The sequence below is a fragment of the Amblyomma mixtum genome, chromosome 4 (genome assembly GCF_055824585.1).
Source record: "Amblyomma mixtum isolate Tamu chromosome 4, ASM5582458v1, whole genome shotgun sequence".
NCBI classification, from domain to species: domain Eukaryota; kingdom Metazoa; phylum Arthropoda; class Arachnida; order Ixodida; family Ixodidae; genus Amblyomma; species Amblyomma mixtum.
In genome coordinates, this window is record NC_143015.1 from 123574937 (window position 1) to 123590517 (window position 15581).

The 15581-nt window shown below is 47.7% G+C and overlaps 1 protein-coding gene across 2 annotated transcripts in view; it reads right to left on the reverse strand.

The window, feature by feature from the left end:
• Nucleotides 1-15581, reverse strand: part of LOC149348134 (uncharacterized) — a 299145-nt gene that overhangs the window by 32467 nt on the left and 251097 nt on the right. The window lies entirely within an intron of this gene.

Consider the following 15581-nt stretch of genomic DNA (forward strand, 5'->3'; position numbering starts at 1 on the left):
AAAATAAATTAAGTTCTCTGTTTCATTTCTACTTTTTTGGCCAAATTCCGGAAATAGGTTCTATGTACTTTAAATTCCCCTTTGACAGATTAAATGTGAAAGCCGGTTAAATGGAATGACCTGTTTCGGAGCCACTATAGAAGTATTCAGTCGCTGGAAAAAAAAAAGAGGAGAAAAGATTGACTAGGACTAAATTAACGCCGAAGATAATATTGCGCATGGAATCTTTGAGCGTATGCACTAAGACAAGTTTCAGTTCTCCTCCCCGATGATGTGTATCCGTGTATCCTTGACGTTTATCTTTTAAGTCGCTGTCATCATCGTTTCCTAGCTTCTGCTGGAATCCCAGTCGGTCGCGGTGACGTCCGCAGACAGTTCTTGACTTCTGATAGGTCGAGAGTTCCTACTCAGGAAGCTCTCACGACGTGTCGCATAATGATTATTATATCGAACTTATTTAATTATACTTAACTAGTTTATGAAAGGCGAGTTCATACTAAGTAGGTGATAAATAAGACAACATTTTTTTATTTTGCCAGGAAATGCGAGTGTTTACTCTCAGCGGATTGCATTGCGTGATTTAGCTTTTGACAAGGCGCATGAAATCCGGTTTGCTATATATGTTCTCGCAATACATCGCGTACATCATAATGCGTATCTGCCTATCGCAGCGTTCTTAATTAAAACAGCAGTTAGGGAGCCTACGCTTCAATCGAAATTAATCTGCTTTCAGCTACTTATCCTTTCGAGAATCGTCTAGCTATGCGGACGCTCTGACTAGCTCTTCACGTTTACCGCTTTGTTCTCCCGGAGGCCAAACAGTTGCAAAGTTTATCTCGCTTCACCATGAGATTATTTAAAATTTTCATTTAAATATGCTATTTTGATATGCGTATATATTTGATTAAACCTGCGTCATAAGACTTGTTGAATGTTTCTAGAAGCAATGAGACTCATAGAATGGAAAACGAATAAACGTCATGACTATGGTCAAATGTTTAGGGGAATCCCCCAAGGTGGAGTAGATTTGTAATAAGGGAGTAATTACTCATTGACATCCACCCAAGCGCAGCCATACGGCTACAAAGTAAAGCTATACAGCTTTCTCAGAAACTTCGTAGTTAAAGAAAAATTCGTCCTGGTCCGGGGTTCGAACCCGGAACCACCTCTTCACCGGAGCAGTCACTCTACCAACCGCCGGACCAACCCCCGAACCAGGACGAATTTTTCTTTAACTAAGAAGTTTCTCAGAAAGCTGTATAGCTTTCTTTTGTAGCCGTATGGCTGCGCTCGGGTTGATGTCAATGAGTAATTACTCCCTTATTACATCATGGCTATGTAACGGCTCTCATGTGGGTGTGTGTGTGTCAGCACCAGAAGTGAGACGCAGCTGATCAGGAAGTAAAAGGAAAAGGAAGTACAGAAAATCGTGATAGGGACCAGTCGGCCACGAAGGGAAATGAAGGGGAAAGAGACAGGGACACAAGCGTCGATGCTAGATGCGTGCTGCACAAAAACAGCGGCCGAGCCACTTACAAATATCAGATAAAGGTCAAGTTTTCTGCCAGTATCCGCGAACAAGCGCAAGAAAAATCAGTTGACCTGGCTTCTGAAGGCCTAAGCGAATACGTAAAATATAATAGAAAAAAAATAAACAAAAGGAGCTATGCGCCACCGAGAGATATGCCAGACCGCTGGTGGAACACAAACACTGCCTCGCTTAAAGAAACCAGACCGCGGCAGTCGAAGCACGCCCAACAGGTCGCAGAGCTCAGCGGCCACGGAAGACACGGCGCCGTCTGGTCCGCCACGACAACACTCCAACCATGAGCGAACGCTGTGCGGTGTTTATCCTGTGTACTTACTTGGGCGCGGCCAGCCTATGCCATAACGTCTTATAATACTTTCACCTAAACTTGTGCACACAGTCGCAAGGAAGCAAAACAATAAAACAGAAAAATATTCGTCTCTAAATACGGTCCCTGGGGTCGGTTACGTGCAGCAGGAGCCATTTTTTGGAATGATTTTTTTCTAGGGTTACTGCTTCTCTACCTCACCCCACCCCCCCAGTTCTCTTATGAATCAAACTACCGCCTCTGACGTCATGGCTATCTGCTGGATAGCTATGTATATCCGTGGCTTCGGCATCCAGGGTGGGGCTAACATGTGACAGAAAGGCCTAAGAATGAACTGCTCAAAAGATCGTTACAAAAAGCAGCACAGGGATTTCATTACGAAACCCTGTAGCAATTATTAACAGACCAATTTAAATGTAAATTTCGTGACAATGCTATGAACATAACAAAGGTATTCAGTCGACACTAAAAACAGCAGTGGCCTTTGTGTTTTTTGGCTCCCTCTTTCGGGCACGGCAGAGGCTAGCCAATGAGATTGCTTAACAGTTGAGTAAGGGCATACATGGCTTTTTTTCTACCAGCTGCCTTGTTAAGGTGTACGGGACAGTTCAATTCAGGCAAATTTGGCAATCCCTTTCTTTGTAAAAAAAAAAGAAAAAAAAATAACGGGCGTAAAACACTGACGGCATTTTCTTGGACTCGTATAGTTACGCCATCTCTGTGATAGAGGTGAAAATGGGCACACATACGCGGGACGCATCACTTTGTTAGCCAGCGATATCTTAGCGCATTATATTTTACTCAAAGGAGAGAAGAAATGAGGGACACGACTTTTTGCACGCTCTTTGTATTTGTTATGGCGAAGCAATTCCAGCATAGAATTGAAATACATAAAACTACCTAAGGTACTGGACGTTAAAGTTGGATTCATAAAATAGAACCATGGTGGCTCAGCAATAAACAAAAAAAAAGAACCATGGTGGCTCAGTGGTTAAGGCGCTCGTCTACCGAGCCGGAGTACCCGGGTTCGAACCCGACCGCGGAGGCCGCGTGTCGATGGAGGCGAAACACAAGCGGCGCCCGTGTGCTGTGCGATGTCAGTGCACGTTAAAGATCCCCAGGTGGTCGAAATTATTCCGGAGACCTCCACTACGGCACCTCTGTGTCTTTTTCTTTCACTCCCACCTTCCTCCCTTCCCTTACGGCGCAGTTAAGGTATCCACTGATATATGTGATACAGTCACTGCGCTATTTCCTTTCCTCAAAAACCAATTTAACAATTTACCAATCAAAAAATAGTAGAGTTCGAATCTTAAATAACAGATCGTCTCTCCGGTCTGCAGAGTCGTAGAATTTGAATCCGAAATTAGAGCGCATGCCGAGTTTTTAACAATGTTCTTTCCTTCTTTTTTTTTTTAAAGTATACATTCACCTAAAGTTATTCGAGCAGGGACTGGAATCGTAGCCCCGAAAAAGGAACCCAGAAAGGTCACCCATGGTGTGCGCCAGTTCAGCCGCCGACATCAGAGAGTCGTTAATTTCAGCGCCACTCGGGGAAGCGAAACTTCAGGCAACAAGACCACGAACGCACGTCGAGCGAGTGCGTGTGTTTTCGCCTCTGCCAACCCATTGCAATCCGGTTTTGCACATTTCCCGCAATATTCACCTCGTTTGCTCAATTTTTTCACTCGCTCTCTGTTGCTCTCTCTGCGTCGTTAACTCCTGACGCTGGACAAAGGGAGACACGACGGATACCGTATGAACGCGCATGTAAGCGACCTCATCACCCTGGATTTAAGCACGTTTTCGAGCTTATCGCTTTTTTAGTAAACCGCATAGTTCAGACGAAACAAAAAATGTAAGAAATTGCTTTGCTTCATGGGGGTTTAACGTCCCAAAGTGACTCACGCTATGAGGGACGCCGTAGTGGAGGGCTCCGGAAATTTCGACCACCTGGGGTTCCTTAACGTGCACTGACATCGCACAGCCCACGGGCCTCTAGAATTTCGCCTCCATCGAAATTCGGCCGCCGCGGCTTGGATCGAACCCGCGACTTTCGGGTCAGCACCCGAGCGCCATAACCACTGACCCACTGTGGCGGCTAAAAAATGTTAAAAATTGACGAATGAAAGCAGAGGGGAGGAAAGAAGGCCGTAAATGTAGCGGCTTAATGTAGCGGCAAGGCATTTCATGTGACATGACGCGGCGGCCGCGTTTCGATGGAGGCAAAACGCAAAAGGCGCACGTATGCTGCTGTGCGATGCCACTGCAAGTCAAAAGATCGCCAGGTGGACGGATGGATGGATGGAAAACTTTATTACGCAATCGAGTTTGGACCGTACAAGGTCTCAGGGCCACCGTACAGCCCTCACATTACGCGCATGTGTCCAGGCCACGTAGGGCCATGGCACTGGCACCCCGGTTCACACAGCGAAGTTGGACGTCCGGGTCATGCGACGCAAGGAGGGCCTCCCATTCCTCCCATGTACCGATGGTCGATATTATTCCGGAGCCCTCCACTACGGCACCTCTTTCTCGCTTTCTTCTACTACGGCGTCCCTCATAGCTTGAGTCGCTTTGGGACGTTAAACCCCTATATACCAAAATCAAACCAATTTTCAATTTTAATTTAACTTGAATCAGCTACACCAGTCTTTAAGCTCAAAAATTTCGAACTAATTTGAGAGATTCGTCGCTCGAGATCACAGCCGCTATCACTAAGCATACGTTATGTTTAAAATAAAAAATGAATGCCGATTACACAGCCGGTAATGCGAACAAATGACCACGCGCAGAAAAATGCATCTCGTGCGAGATGCCCCTCCCCCTATCGTCTTCCTCGCGCTCACGCGCGGCTGCTTGGACGCTTTTTGACAGCCTAAAAAAACTCTCTAACCCAATCTATTTAGGGGGAAGTGCTGCCCAGAACAGGATGTGGCCCCGGTTTCGAATCCCGGATTGGAAGGAATTCTTATTTAATTGCGAAGCTTCTAAGCAGACTGCCTAGCTTTCTTTCGTAGCCGCATGGCTCAGCTCAGGTGGATGTTAATGAGTAATTACTCATTCTTTAGATCACTCACTGTTGACCTCTCTGTAGGCGCATTATACAGGTTGTTTCAGCGATGGCGGACCAGAATTTTTAAAAAGCCTTTCAGGGATATCGAGATGGCTTCTACGTCCTTTTAATGCACGCGTGGTGCACACTGTGCTTTTTCTGACTCTAACAGTGACTGTGACTTTGATTGTGCTGTGACTGGTTTCCTCATGTTTCTTTGTTTTTGTTTTGTACTTTCCTCCTTTTGCCTTTAAAATGTGTGTGTGTGTTTTTTTTTTAGCGTTTAGCTCCTTTTCATTCATACCGAAGTGAATTTAAGCCCGGCAAAGCGTTACTGGTCCGAGCTCCTCTCTCTTTATTTTGTGATTTTTTTGTATTCTTATGAGAGGACCAATGACAGGGTGAAAGGGGTTCGATCCCGTCCATGGTGGTCGCATTTCGACGCAGGCGAAATGATAGAGACCCGTGCACTGTGCGATTTCAACGCACATTGAAGAACCCCAGGTGGTGGAAATTATCCGGCGCCCTCCACTACGACTCTCCTCATAGCCTGAGTCGCTTATAACATAGTTACTACGTTCTATTCGGCGCCTCTCACAGGTACGAGACTGCATTTTTACGTTTTATGTATTTATTTGTTTATTTCTTTATTTCCCATGCTTTCTAGGCCCGAAGGCATTAAAAAAAGCAGTGGTAAATACATAAAAAAACAGTGCATGATTATACAATATTAGGTTTACAAAACGGCAGAAAATGCAATGGTCTTGAAATTGTCAATGTCAGAAATAGCAGCGACGAAGGGAGGAAGGTCGTACCAGTTTGCGCTAGTTTTGAGAATAAATGAATTATGACACGTTTTTCTTCTGGAAAGTGGAACAGCAGCAACTTTAAGCATATGGTCAGAACGGGATGACATGTATGAAAGGCGAGGAAAAAGATGATCCTTTAATACATCCGTTCGTGTAAAACCAGGCAGTGTGAGGTATCAATGACGTGACTGCGGTGCAGGATTCCCAGTTTAAATTTATACCTATGCAGATGTGGGTGGTCACCGACAAACCTATGTGACTCATGCGGGGTCGTTGAATATGTGGACCATTTCCTGCTCTACTGTCCAAAGTTCGCACTTCAGAGAAAGATTTACCTGGAGGTCCCTCTCTCCAGGTTAGGGCTCCCGTTATCTCTGCCAGTGTTGTTATCGTTCGGTGCGAGCGCCAAAGGATTTGCATTGGGTTCAATTTGTGGGAATCTCCATGATTACATAATTGCAACTGGTAGGTTGATGTGCTAACTCCCTTAAAAGTCTTGGAGTTTTTTTTTTTATTTTCGCCAAAATGTGTTCTTTGTAATTTCACTTCAAATATTCTCCTGTCGCTTTTCATGAATACATTTTTCAAAATTCACGTTCGGCTCCGATATTTTGTCGTAGTCCTATGTAAATTTCCTTATTTATACCACTACACCTTGGCCAATCCTCCCACGTGGATATGCGCCATTATAAAGAAGATGAAGAAGAAGAACAGCGTTTTAATGATACAATCTATGGAAAAGGCAAAGTCGAAAACATTTACGGCGCGAAGAAAGTCCAGTAAGGTTGTCGACTGTCCCCGACCAGACGAGTTTCGACGTCCCGGGGCAGCACACGGGCCACAAGAGACGCCGTAGTGGGGGGCGCCGGATTAATTTCGGCCCCCGTGGGGCTCCATAACTCGTGCTGACATCGCACAACGTACCGAGATGCTTTTGTACTTTTCCTCCAGCCACGTTTGAACGCTGTTTTCGGTCCAACGTCCTTGGGCTTCACTGCCAAACGCCAAAGCCACTAAACCCCCGCGGCGTGTGACACAAAGAGTGCCTAAATCCGCGATAATACGGCAGTTCGCGGGCCCTGACGACGCTTCCCAAATTGAGATCGCGCGCGGGCGGCAAATGCGCCGATGTGCGTCGGCTCCGGAGTTCGTTCGCGAAGAAAAAAAACAAACAGAGGGAAATCTCTTCCATTAGCCCCCCCTGTGCTCTCGGGAGGATTACGGGCAGTGACTGGGCTTGTTCCCGCCTGTGTCTACTCCGTTGGGGCCAACGTGTGTAGGGAGAGAGGGAAAGAGAAAGAGAGGAGACGAGGCCAAGTTTTATGCAAACGCCCAATCTAGTCCACGGAAGGTCAGCACGAGGAGGTTAGGGGAGGAGGAGAGGAGAGAGTGAAGTTTTGTGTTACGCACGCGGCGCTCTCCTTTCCTCCCGTCACTGCTCAATCGAACGAACACTTTCACCATCGCCGTGAGCACGCTCCGCTTCTGGGACGGCGGCGAGGTTTTAGCGCTAATGCCGGCACTAATTATTACGGGCTGTAATAATTAGCGACGCAGCTCGCCCCGCGTTCGTTACTTCGGAGTTGTAAAGGAGTTAGCCGATGTCCCGTTCCTCCCGTTCTCAAGAGAGTCGAAGTGGTTCGAGTGTATATGCAGTGAAGATAGCGGAGGATTACAGCGAGTTTCTTGTCGCGGGTGTCCGATATACACACCAAGCTCTGCAGTATGTGTGCCTCGTTAATATCAACTCATCTGAAACTCGCAGGCTGGTATAAGGTGGGTGCGAGCTAATTGGGGTTCGGACTCACTGCTTGTGGGCACAAAGGCGTTCTACGAGTCGGAACGCGCATTGGAAGGACCCGTTTCCTAACGATGGGAAGGACCCAGACGGTTTCCAATTACCTGAGAGCGGAATATCGAACTCACGACACAGGGTGGCTCGGGCTAGCTGCAGGTAGTGTAGGCTACTCGGCTTTACGGCCATAAGGTATGCTTTCTCAGCTTTGAAACTTTTCATCCAAAACTAACGTGGCGTAGTATCGTACTATTTGGACCAAACCCTGCTTATTTTATTTTAATCTTTAATGGTAATTGTTAGTTCGCTGTCTATAATTTATAATATTCGTCCATGACATTTGCTTACAACGCCTCTGATGTTCCTGCGGAGTTCTATGAGTCACTCGAGCCGCCGCGGTGGCTCAGTGGTTATAGTGCTCGGCTGCTGACCCGAAATACGCGGGTTCGATCCCGGCCGCGGCGGTTGAATTTCTTTGGAGGAGAAATTCTAGAGGCCCGTGTACTGTGCGATGTCAGTGCACGTTAAAGAACCCCAGGTGGTCGAAATTTCCGGGGCCCTCCACTACGGCGTCTCTCATAGCCTTAGTCACTTTGGGACGTTAAACCCCATAAACCAAACTATGAGTCACTCTTCGGTTTTCAGTGCACGCCATCATTCATCCGCTAGGCCGGCTTTGTAGGGATAAGTATAGGCAACTTTTAACGCCACGCAAATCTTTTGGTTCTCCGCCTATTGTGTAAGTGCGGAAGAGAGAGGGCGGATAAAAGAGAATAAAATGTACAAAAGAGTGAAGAAGAGTTTGAAGCAACCATTTTTATTCAGCTTCTGTCTGAGAGAACAAATACGTCAGTTTAGCTAAATCTAAAGGACTCGCAGTAACGCTTCGAGGGGGAGCATAACGTGTGGGCTCCGTCGCAACTGGAAAACGAACCAGAAACACTATAATTCTATCCCTATCTTGTGCATCCTAACCTGAACCACTTTACCAGCGTTAGAAGAAAACAACAGCAAAGCCTGACCGTCAGTAAATAAATGGTTTGCACGGAATCTCTGTAATTCATCCAGCGAGCTGTGCTGGTGCAAAAAAAAAAAGCACGCTTAATTAAAATAAAACTCTTGGACAGCGTCCCTTCTGTTCCGTTAGCACGTAATTAAAAATTTTCAGGACATTTAAGCATTTATCTCCTGCATGTTACCGAAATCTCTTAGCACAGGCTTAGCACAGTCACTCATAGTCTTAGTCACGTTGGGACGTTAAACCCCACAAACCAAACCAAAAACGTGCTCTGTTAGCGGCAGTAACGCGGCAGGCGAGACCACAAACCAAGTGATGCAGTTCGTGAAAAGAGCCGTTTTGTGATTCCTCAGCGTTACTGTGACAAGCTGTGCGTCATTTCCCAAAGATGGATAACTTAGTGCAAAGAACTTTCAGGTCGCGCCCAGAATTTCACGGTAACTTCTCTGACATATTTCTATTGGATAACCAAATGTCTATGTGTTTTTTTTTGCTGGAGCCTCTAATTAACGCTTTGTGCACATGTTAACAAGAGATCCCGTTACAGCGCTTACTCCGGAACCTTTTTTTTGTTTGTTTATACAACAGCCCTATACGCTGCATTCTTGTTTTTTTTTTATAAATAAACTAAAATCGAATGTGATCAAAGCGTTCCCTTTCATACGAATCGATCCGCAAAGTTGTCCGCTGCAAGCGCCCATTCAGCTATGAAGCACTATAATGTGAAAACAGTGTTCTGAGTTCAGCCATTTCGATCATCCGACGCCAGCTCTATATATATCTTCGGGGACGCTGCTCTGCATTATCAAGACGAGCCTTATGCAGCTGTTGCTTGATCCGTGGGAACGTTGCTGGCTGGTGCTCACAACGAAGAACAGCCGAAAGAAAAGAACAATAATAAAAAGGAGGGACAGAAATGCGACATGGCCCCTGCAGACGTGGGATTACATCGCGAGCCATTGTCGCGCGCTCGTTTTACCTGGCGTGAGAAACTGCGCACGTGATGATGTAGGAGTTCGCGGGATGGTGGTGGAACTTTATTTCTAGCGGATGTAGAGGAGCGACCCGAAGTCACCCCCCGCTTAAACGGCGGCCGCTATGCCTCGGGCAGCGGCGGCGTCTTCAGCCAGCTGGAGGAGCTTGATCTGTGTCCCCGGCTGAGCAATAGAGCCTCCCAATGATCAGAGTCGGTAATGAAGCGACTAGCGGGTAGGGACTGCGGGCAGTTCCAGATCATATGATTTAGATCGGCTTTGGCATCACAATTTTTGCATTTGTCTGAGTAGAGTCCATCCGAATAGAAGCTACACAATTGGGGATTTGGATAGGTTTTAGTTTGAAGTTTACGCCAGGCTTTGGCCTGTTGCTTGGAAAGCGTTTTATCTGCTGGAGGAAATCTGAGTCTTGATAGCCTGTAGTACTGCACGATTTCTCTGTAAGAAAACAACCTGTCCTTGCCGGAGTATATCGCGGGATAACCATTTTTGAAATGCCGCGCACCCGGAACTCAGTATTAGAAAATTTGGTTCAGCGCAAAAGACGAACACAAAGAAAGGAAACGACACACACGGAGCGCTCCGTGTGTGTCGTTCCCTTTCTTTGTGTTCGTAGTGATGGTTCAACAGCGCAAACACACACAGACCAAGAAGGAGACAAGACACACACAGCGCTGTGTGTGTTTGCGCTGTTGAACTATCACTATGAATCTACACCAACTAGCCCAATCTGCAGTTCTTCTACGGTTTGTGTTCGTCTTTTGCGCTGAACCAAGTTTCAACTATGTCCCACCAACTAACCCAGCACGAAGTTTTGTTAAAGTATTAGAAAAGCGGCGATTTCAGCCACCGTGTTAAAATCCTCGTGATGGTATTAGCGTGGACGGGCGGGGGGGGGGGGGGGGGGGGGGGGGGGCAGTAGTGGGAGGGAGGGGTAAAAACAGGCGTGTTAAGTGCAGCTGCTGATTCTCCTTCATGTACTATGTTATTTTCTGCTTCAAGGTTGGTCTATCGCGCACTCAAAAGTGTAAAAGCGATTGTGCCGACACACACACACACACAAAAAGGAACTCGCCACAGCATACATGGCGGCAGCGCGCAGTATGACTTTTAGGTTCGCTTCCACGACGAGAGCAGCGCGTTGTAAATCCGGGAGGCTCAATGTCTTACGTGGGTGGGCTCCGCTTGTGTACACAGGGAGGCTAAAAGCGGCGCTATCCGCCCCCCCCCCCCCCCTCCCCCGTTCCGGTAGACTGCAAGGCGCGGAGATTAAGCTGACTTCGAATACGCCAAACATCGCTCGAGATTCCGCGGAAATGTTTTCGCAGCTGGATGACAGATGCAGCGACTAAGGCGGCCAGCGTAAATATTTTGCAAGGCCAAGCTGGGCTGCGCCGCTTTAAGCATGTTAGGCTCATTGGTACGAAGACGGAGGAAATCCCATCACGTGCCAGCGACAGCCACAAATTTCGGGCGAAGGAGTCGCAACAATAGGCGGGCGCTCCACGACTCCCCCTCGCCTTCTCCTCCTTTCCATTCGTGAGAACGCTCACTCCGACGCCGACTCGAATCACGTGATCGCAGACGCAACAATCTCATTGGCCTGCATGTAAAAGCGACCGACACAGTACGATGTTGACGGGGTGGAATTCGGAGAATGTTCCCCGTACAGCAGAGCACGAGGTAGCGGTAGTTTGTTCGCCATTACAAATAGCATTAGCACAAATAAATGGTTGGTTTGTATATGGGGTTTAACGTCCCAAAGCGACTAAGGCTATGAGAGACGCCGTAGTGGAGAGTTCCGGAAATTTCGACCACCTGGGGTTCTTTAACGTGCACTGACGTCGCACAGTACACGGGCCTCTAGAATTTCTCCTCCAAAGAAATTCAGCCGCCGCGGCCGGTATCGAACCCACGTCTTTCTGGTCAGCAGCCGAGCGCCATAACCACTGAGCCACCGCGGCGGCATAGCACAAATAAATGGGAGAGGACAAGGATTGAAAACATGCATGAATAAATAGTTGACAAAACAGCAGTGAGTCAACATTCACGCTTTTGTCACTCCATACTTTCCTGTCCGATTCATTGGATTGATTAGCCGCCACGGTGGCTCAGTGGTTATGGTGCTCGGCTGGTGACCCGAAAGACGCGGGTTCGATCCCGGCCGCAGCGGTATAATTGCGATGGAGGCGAAAATCCAGAGGCCCGTGTGCTGTGCGATGTCAGTGCCCGTTAAAGAACCCCAGGTGGTCGAAATTTCCGGAGCCCTGCACTACGGCGTCCCCCGTAGCCTGAGTCACTTTTGGACGTTAAACCCCTATAAATCATAAAATCATTTCATTGATTAATTTTGTTTGCACAAGCCGTGACCAAACAGAAAGTGCAAGTCAGTACAATATACACTGCAAATTAATGGGCAACTAAAAGGGTAGAAATCGGTGTAAAAACTGCACAACCATGTGTGCAGAAAGAATCGGAGTTGGCTATGTCATTTTCAGGTGCGTAGCGAAGAAGCACAAGTAAACAGTAGTGATTTCAGGGCGCTAGACATCGAGCGCTAAGGCATCCAAAGAGAACGAATCTCGTCCAGGTAAAAAGAAATCGAAACCGCGCCCGTCCCGGCAGAAGACCCGGGAACGCATCGCAATGTTTACCCAAGTTCCATCGGCGAGCCACGCATGCGGCGTCGCTCTGCCATAAAGTCATTACGAGGCCCTTGTGATGATTTCTTTCAACGGATGTCCTGCAGACACTTTAGACCGAAGAATATAAACCGGCATTCTAAGTGTAAGCCGCCAAAGGGCATTCCAACCACTCTCCCCTTTCGGCATTTTAAAGTGCTCGTACCAGGCACGAGCCAACGCTATTCACCGCCTGCTTACAGGCGGTATTCCTGAGCCTGAAATGGGAAGAGTTGGGGATAAGAGTTAATGGAGAATACCAGAGTAAATTGCGATTCGCTGATGACATCGCTTTGCTAAGCCACTCAGGACAAGAATTGCAAAGCATGATCAATGAGTTAGACAGGCAGAGCAGAACAGTGGGGCTAAAAATTAACATGCAGAAAACCAAATTAACGTTCAACAGCCTAGCAAGGGAATAGCAGTTCGCAGTTGGTAGAGAGGTGCTGGAAGTAGTAAGAGAATATGTCTACTTAGGGCAGGTAGTGACCGCAGATCCGGATCATGAGGGGGAAATAACTAGGAGAATAAGAATGGGGTGGAGCGCATATGGCAGGTTCTCTCAGATCATGAATGGCAGTTTACCAATATCCCTCAAGAGAAAAGTATACAACAGCTGTATCTTACCGGTACTCACCTATGGGGCAGAAACGTGGAGGCTAACAAAGAGGGTTCAGCTTAAGTGAAGGACAACGCAGCGAGCTATGGAAAGAAAAATGATAGGTGTAACGTTAAGAGATCGGAAGAGGCCGGAGTGAGTGAGGGAACAAACGCGGGTTAATGATATCCTAGTTGAAATCAAGAGGAAGAGATGGGCTTGGGCAGGGCTTGTAATGCGAAGGCAGGATAACCGCTGGTCCTTAAGGGTAACGGAGTGGATTCCAAGAGAAGGCAAACATAGCAGGGCATGGCAGAAAGTTAGGTGGGCGGATGAGATTAAGAAGTTTGCGGGGATACGGTGGCCGCTACTGACAAAGGCCAGGGTTAATTGGAGAGACATGGGAGAGGCCTTTGCCCTGCAGTGGGTGTAGTCAGGCTGATGATGATGTACCAGGTACACGAGGCAGCAGCCGTTGTAACGATATTTTGTAGCGTCGGTGCACCACGGAGAAACAGTATTGGTGGTGATGCTGTAACCGTACAGGCGGGATCAGCCTTACAGTGGCCTGTCGGCAATCGCTCCACCTGAGTCACTGATTCACGTGATTACCTCTCTACCAGTGCTCCGTAAGGACCGCGTCCTCTATAAAATGCCAATAGTGATCGTGACACTAATCGTCGCTAAGTTCGGGAACCCTCAGGGTATACGATGCGTGAGACGTCGTGCATGGGAACGTTCAGTCTCCTCAGGTTTGCCAGGAGTGTCTCTCACTCGGCACAAAAACGCGGGCACGCTAAAACCAAGTGGTTCACACCGCCCACAACATCACAGCGTGCGAACATAGCTTAGATGGCGCGGCGAATCTTGTGCAAGCATTCCGGTGTACAGGCAGAAATCGTGCGCAGTCGATGCATCAGAGTGGCTCTGTCGAGTCCCAAACCTCGCTTAACGCAAGGGAGGTGCAACTATACTGGGTAAAAGAGTTTCCATATGGGCATTAATACCATACCTGCAGGGCAATAAATACAATAAATACCTGCAATAAATACCTGCAGGAAGGCAGAGTAGTTTGCGAGATCTTTACAATTATTTTGAACTTATATTGTAAAGCATGAATCTCATTCAAGATGCCAAACGATGCCGGACACTTCCCAGACGAACCGGGTTCGTGAAATGTAAGGTTCAAAAATATAAGCCACACAACATCAACAGATCGTCTACACATTTTCCGTGTACGCTGAATATACAGACGCTCTAAAAACGAAGTCGTGTGCAGGTGTAGTCAACTTGTATTTGAGCTCTACTTGCCTAGTATTTATGTGTATTAAGGCTACAAAGCACGTACAGCGTGTGTATCGCATCATCATCATCATCATCATCATCTCAAAGTAAATTTAGTATGTAAAGCGCGCTGTAATGGTTTCCATGTAAAGACATTTCATTGATGTGACAAGACAAAGTATCCGGCAAAGTGACAGCGTCTACCGAAACTTTACAGGCCACGTGCAGACAAGAGATGCATTGTGGAGGCCAACCAGCGGTAAGAACACTTCTGCGGTGAGTGTCATGCCCCCTGCGTCTGTCACGAGTGACACTCCGCTTCGAGGAATATGCGAGGATGTGCGGTTTGTATAGTAGCGTGAGAATTCGATGCCCTTTTGCGCTTCAAAGCAGGAACTACTGACGGTGGCACGAGCTGTACCGGCCGTGATACAAATGTGGTCATAATAAGGGAGTAATTACTCATTGACATCCACCCGAGCGCAGCCATACGGCTACAAAGGAAAGCTATACAACCTTCTCAGAAACCTCGTAGTTAAAGAAAAATTCGTCCTGGTCCGGGGTTCGAACCCGGGACCACCACTTCACCGGAGCAGTCGCTCTACCAACTGAGCTAACCTGGACGGCAAGCTTAAGGTAGGACGAGAGCAAACTGATCAATAACTCGAAGTGTGAGCAGTGTTGGTCAAATGTTTAACGCAAGCCGTATGGCTGCACTTGGGTGGATTTCAGTGAGTAATCGCTCCCTTATTACAAATCTACTCCACCTTGGGGGATTCCCCTAAACATTTGACCAAATGTGGTCATACGTGGTAGTGTAGGGTGAAAGCTTGTTCAATATATTTTGATGGAGTTTTTCCTATGTACGCATCAGAAGACTGCATTGCAATATATGTTACAAGTTGTTATTGAGAGAAGAAGTTTCTGGTCTTTAGACTGCCTAACACTGTTTTGCCAGATGCAGCCCTCAGGAGCCCTCGACAAACAGCGACGCTACCCGGGCAGACCGACTCCCCCCCCTCCTCCGACCCCGCCGACTCCTCTCACATGCAAGACGCACAGAAGGCAATCGGAGCCCAGCGACCATTGGGGAACTGAGCGAAAAGATCCCAAGGAAAGAAAAAAGCCCGGTCGACCCTCTTTGGCGGCCGGTGCTGATTGGACGGCTGGGATTGGAAGAAGGCCGGGCTGCGAACTGGAAGCCCGCAGACACAAACACACACGAAAGAGACGGGGGCCATCATTCAGGGCACGAAGAAAGCGAAACTCTCTGTACCACTGTGCCCGTGTCACTCCAGCTGTCTGGCACTCAGTCACCCCCCCCCCCCCCCCCCCCCCCTGTTTTTGTTTTCTCTCATTCTGCTGCTTTACTCGCCCGGCGTCTTTCCCTCGCGGTCCGTATATGCATCTATCTATAGCACTGCAGCGTACGTTCCGAACGTTCCCGACGGGTAACCGAGGCCCTTCCTTCCCCTGTCCTCCCGTTATTT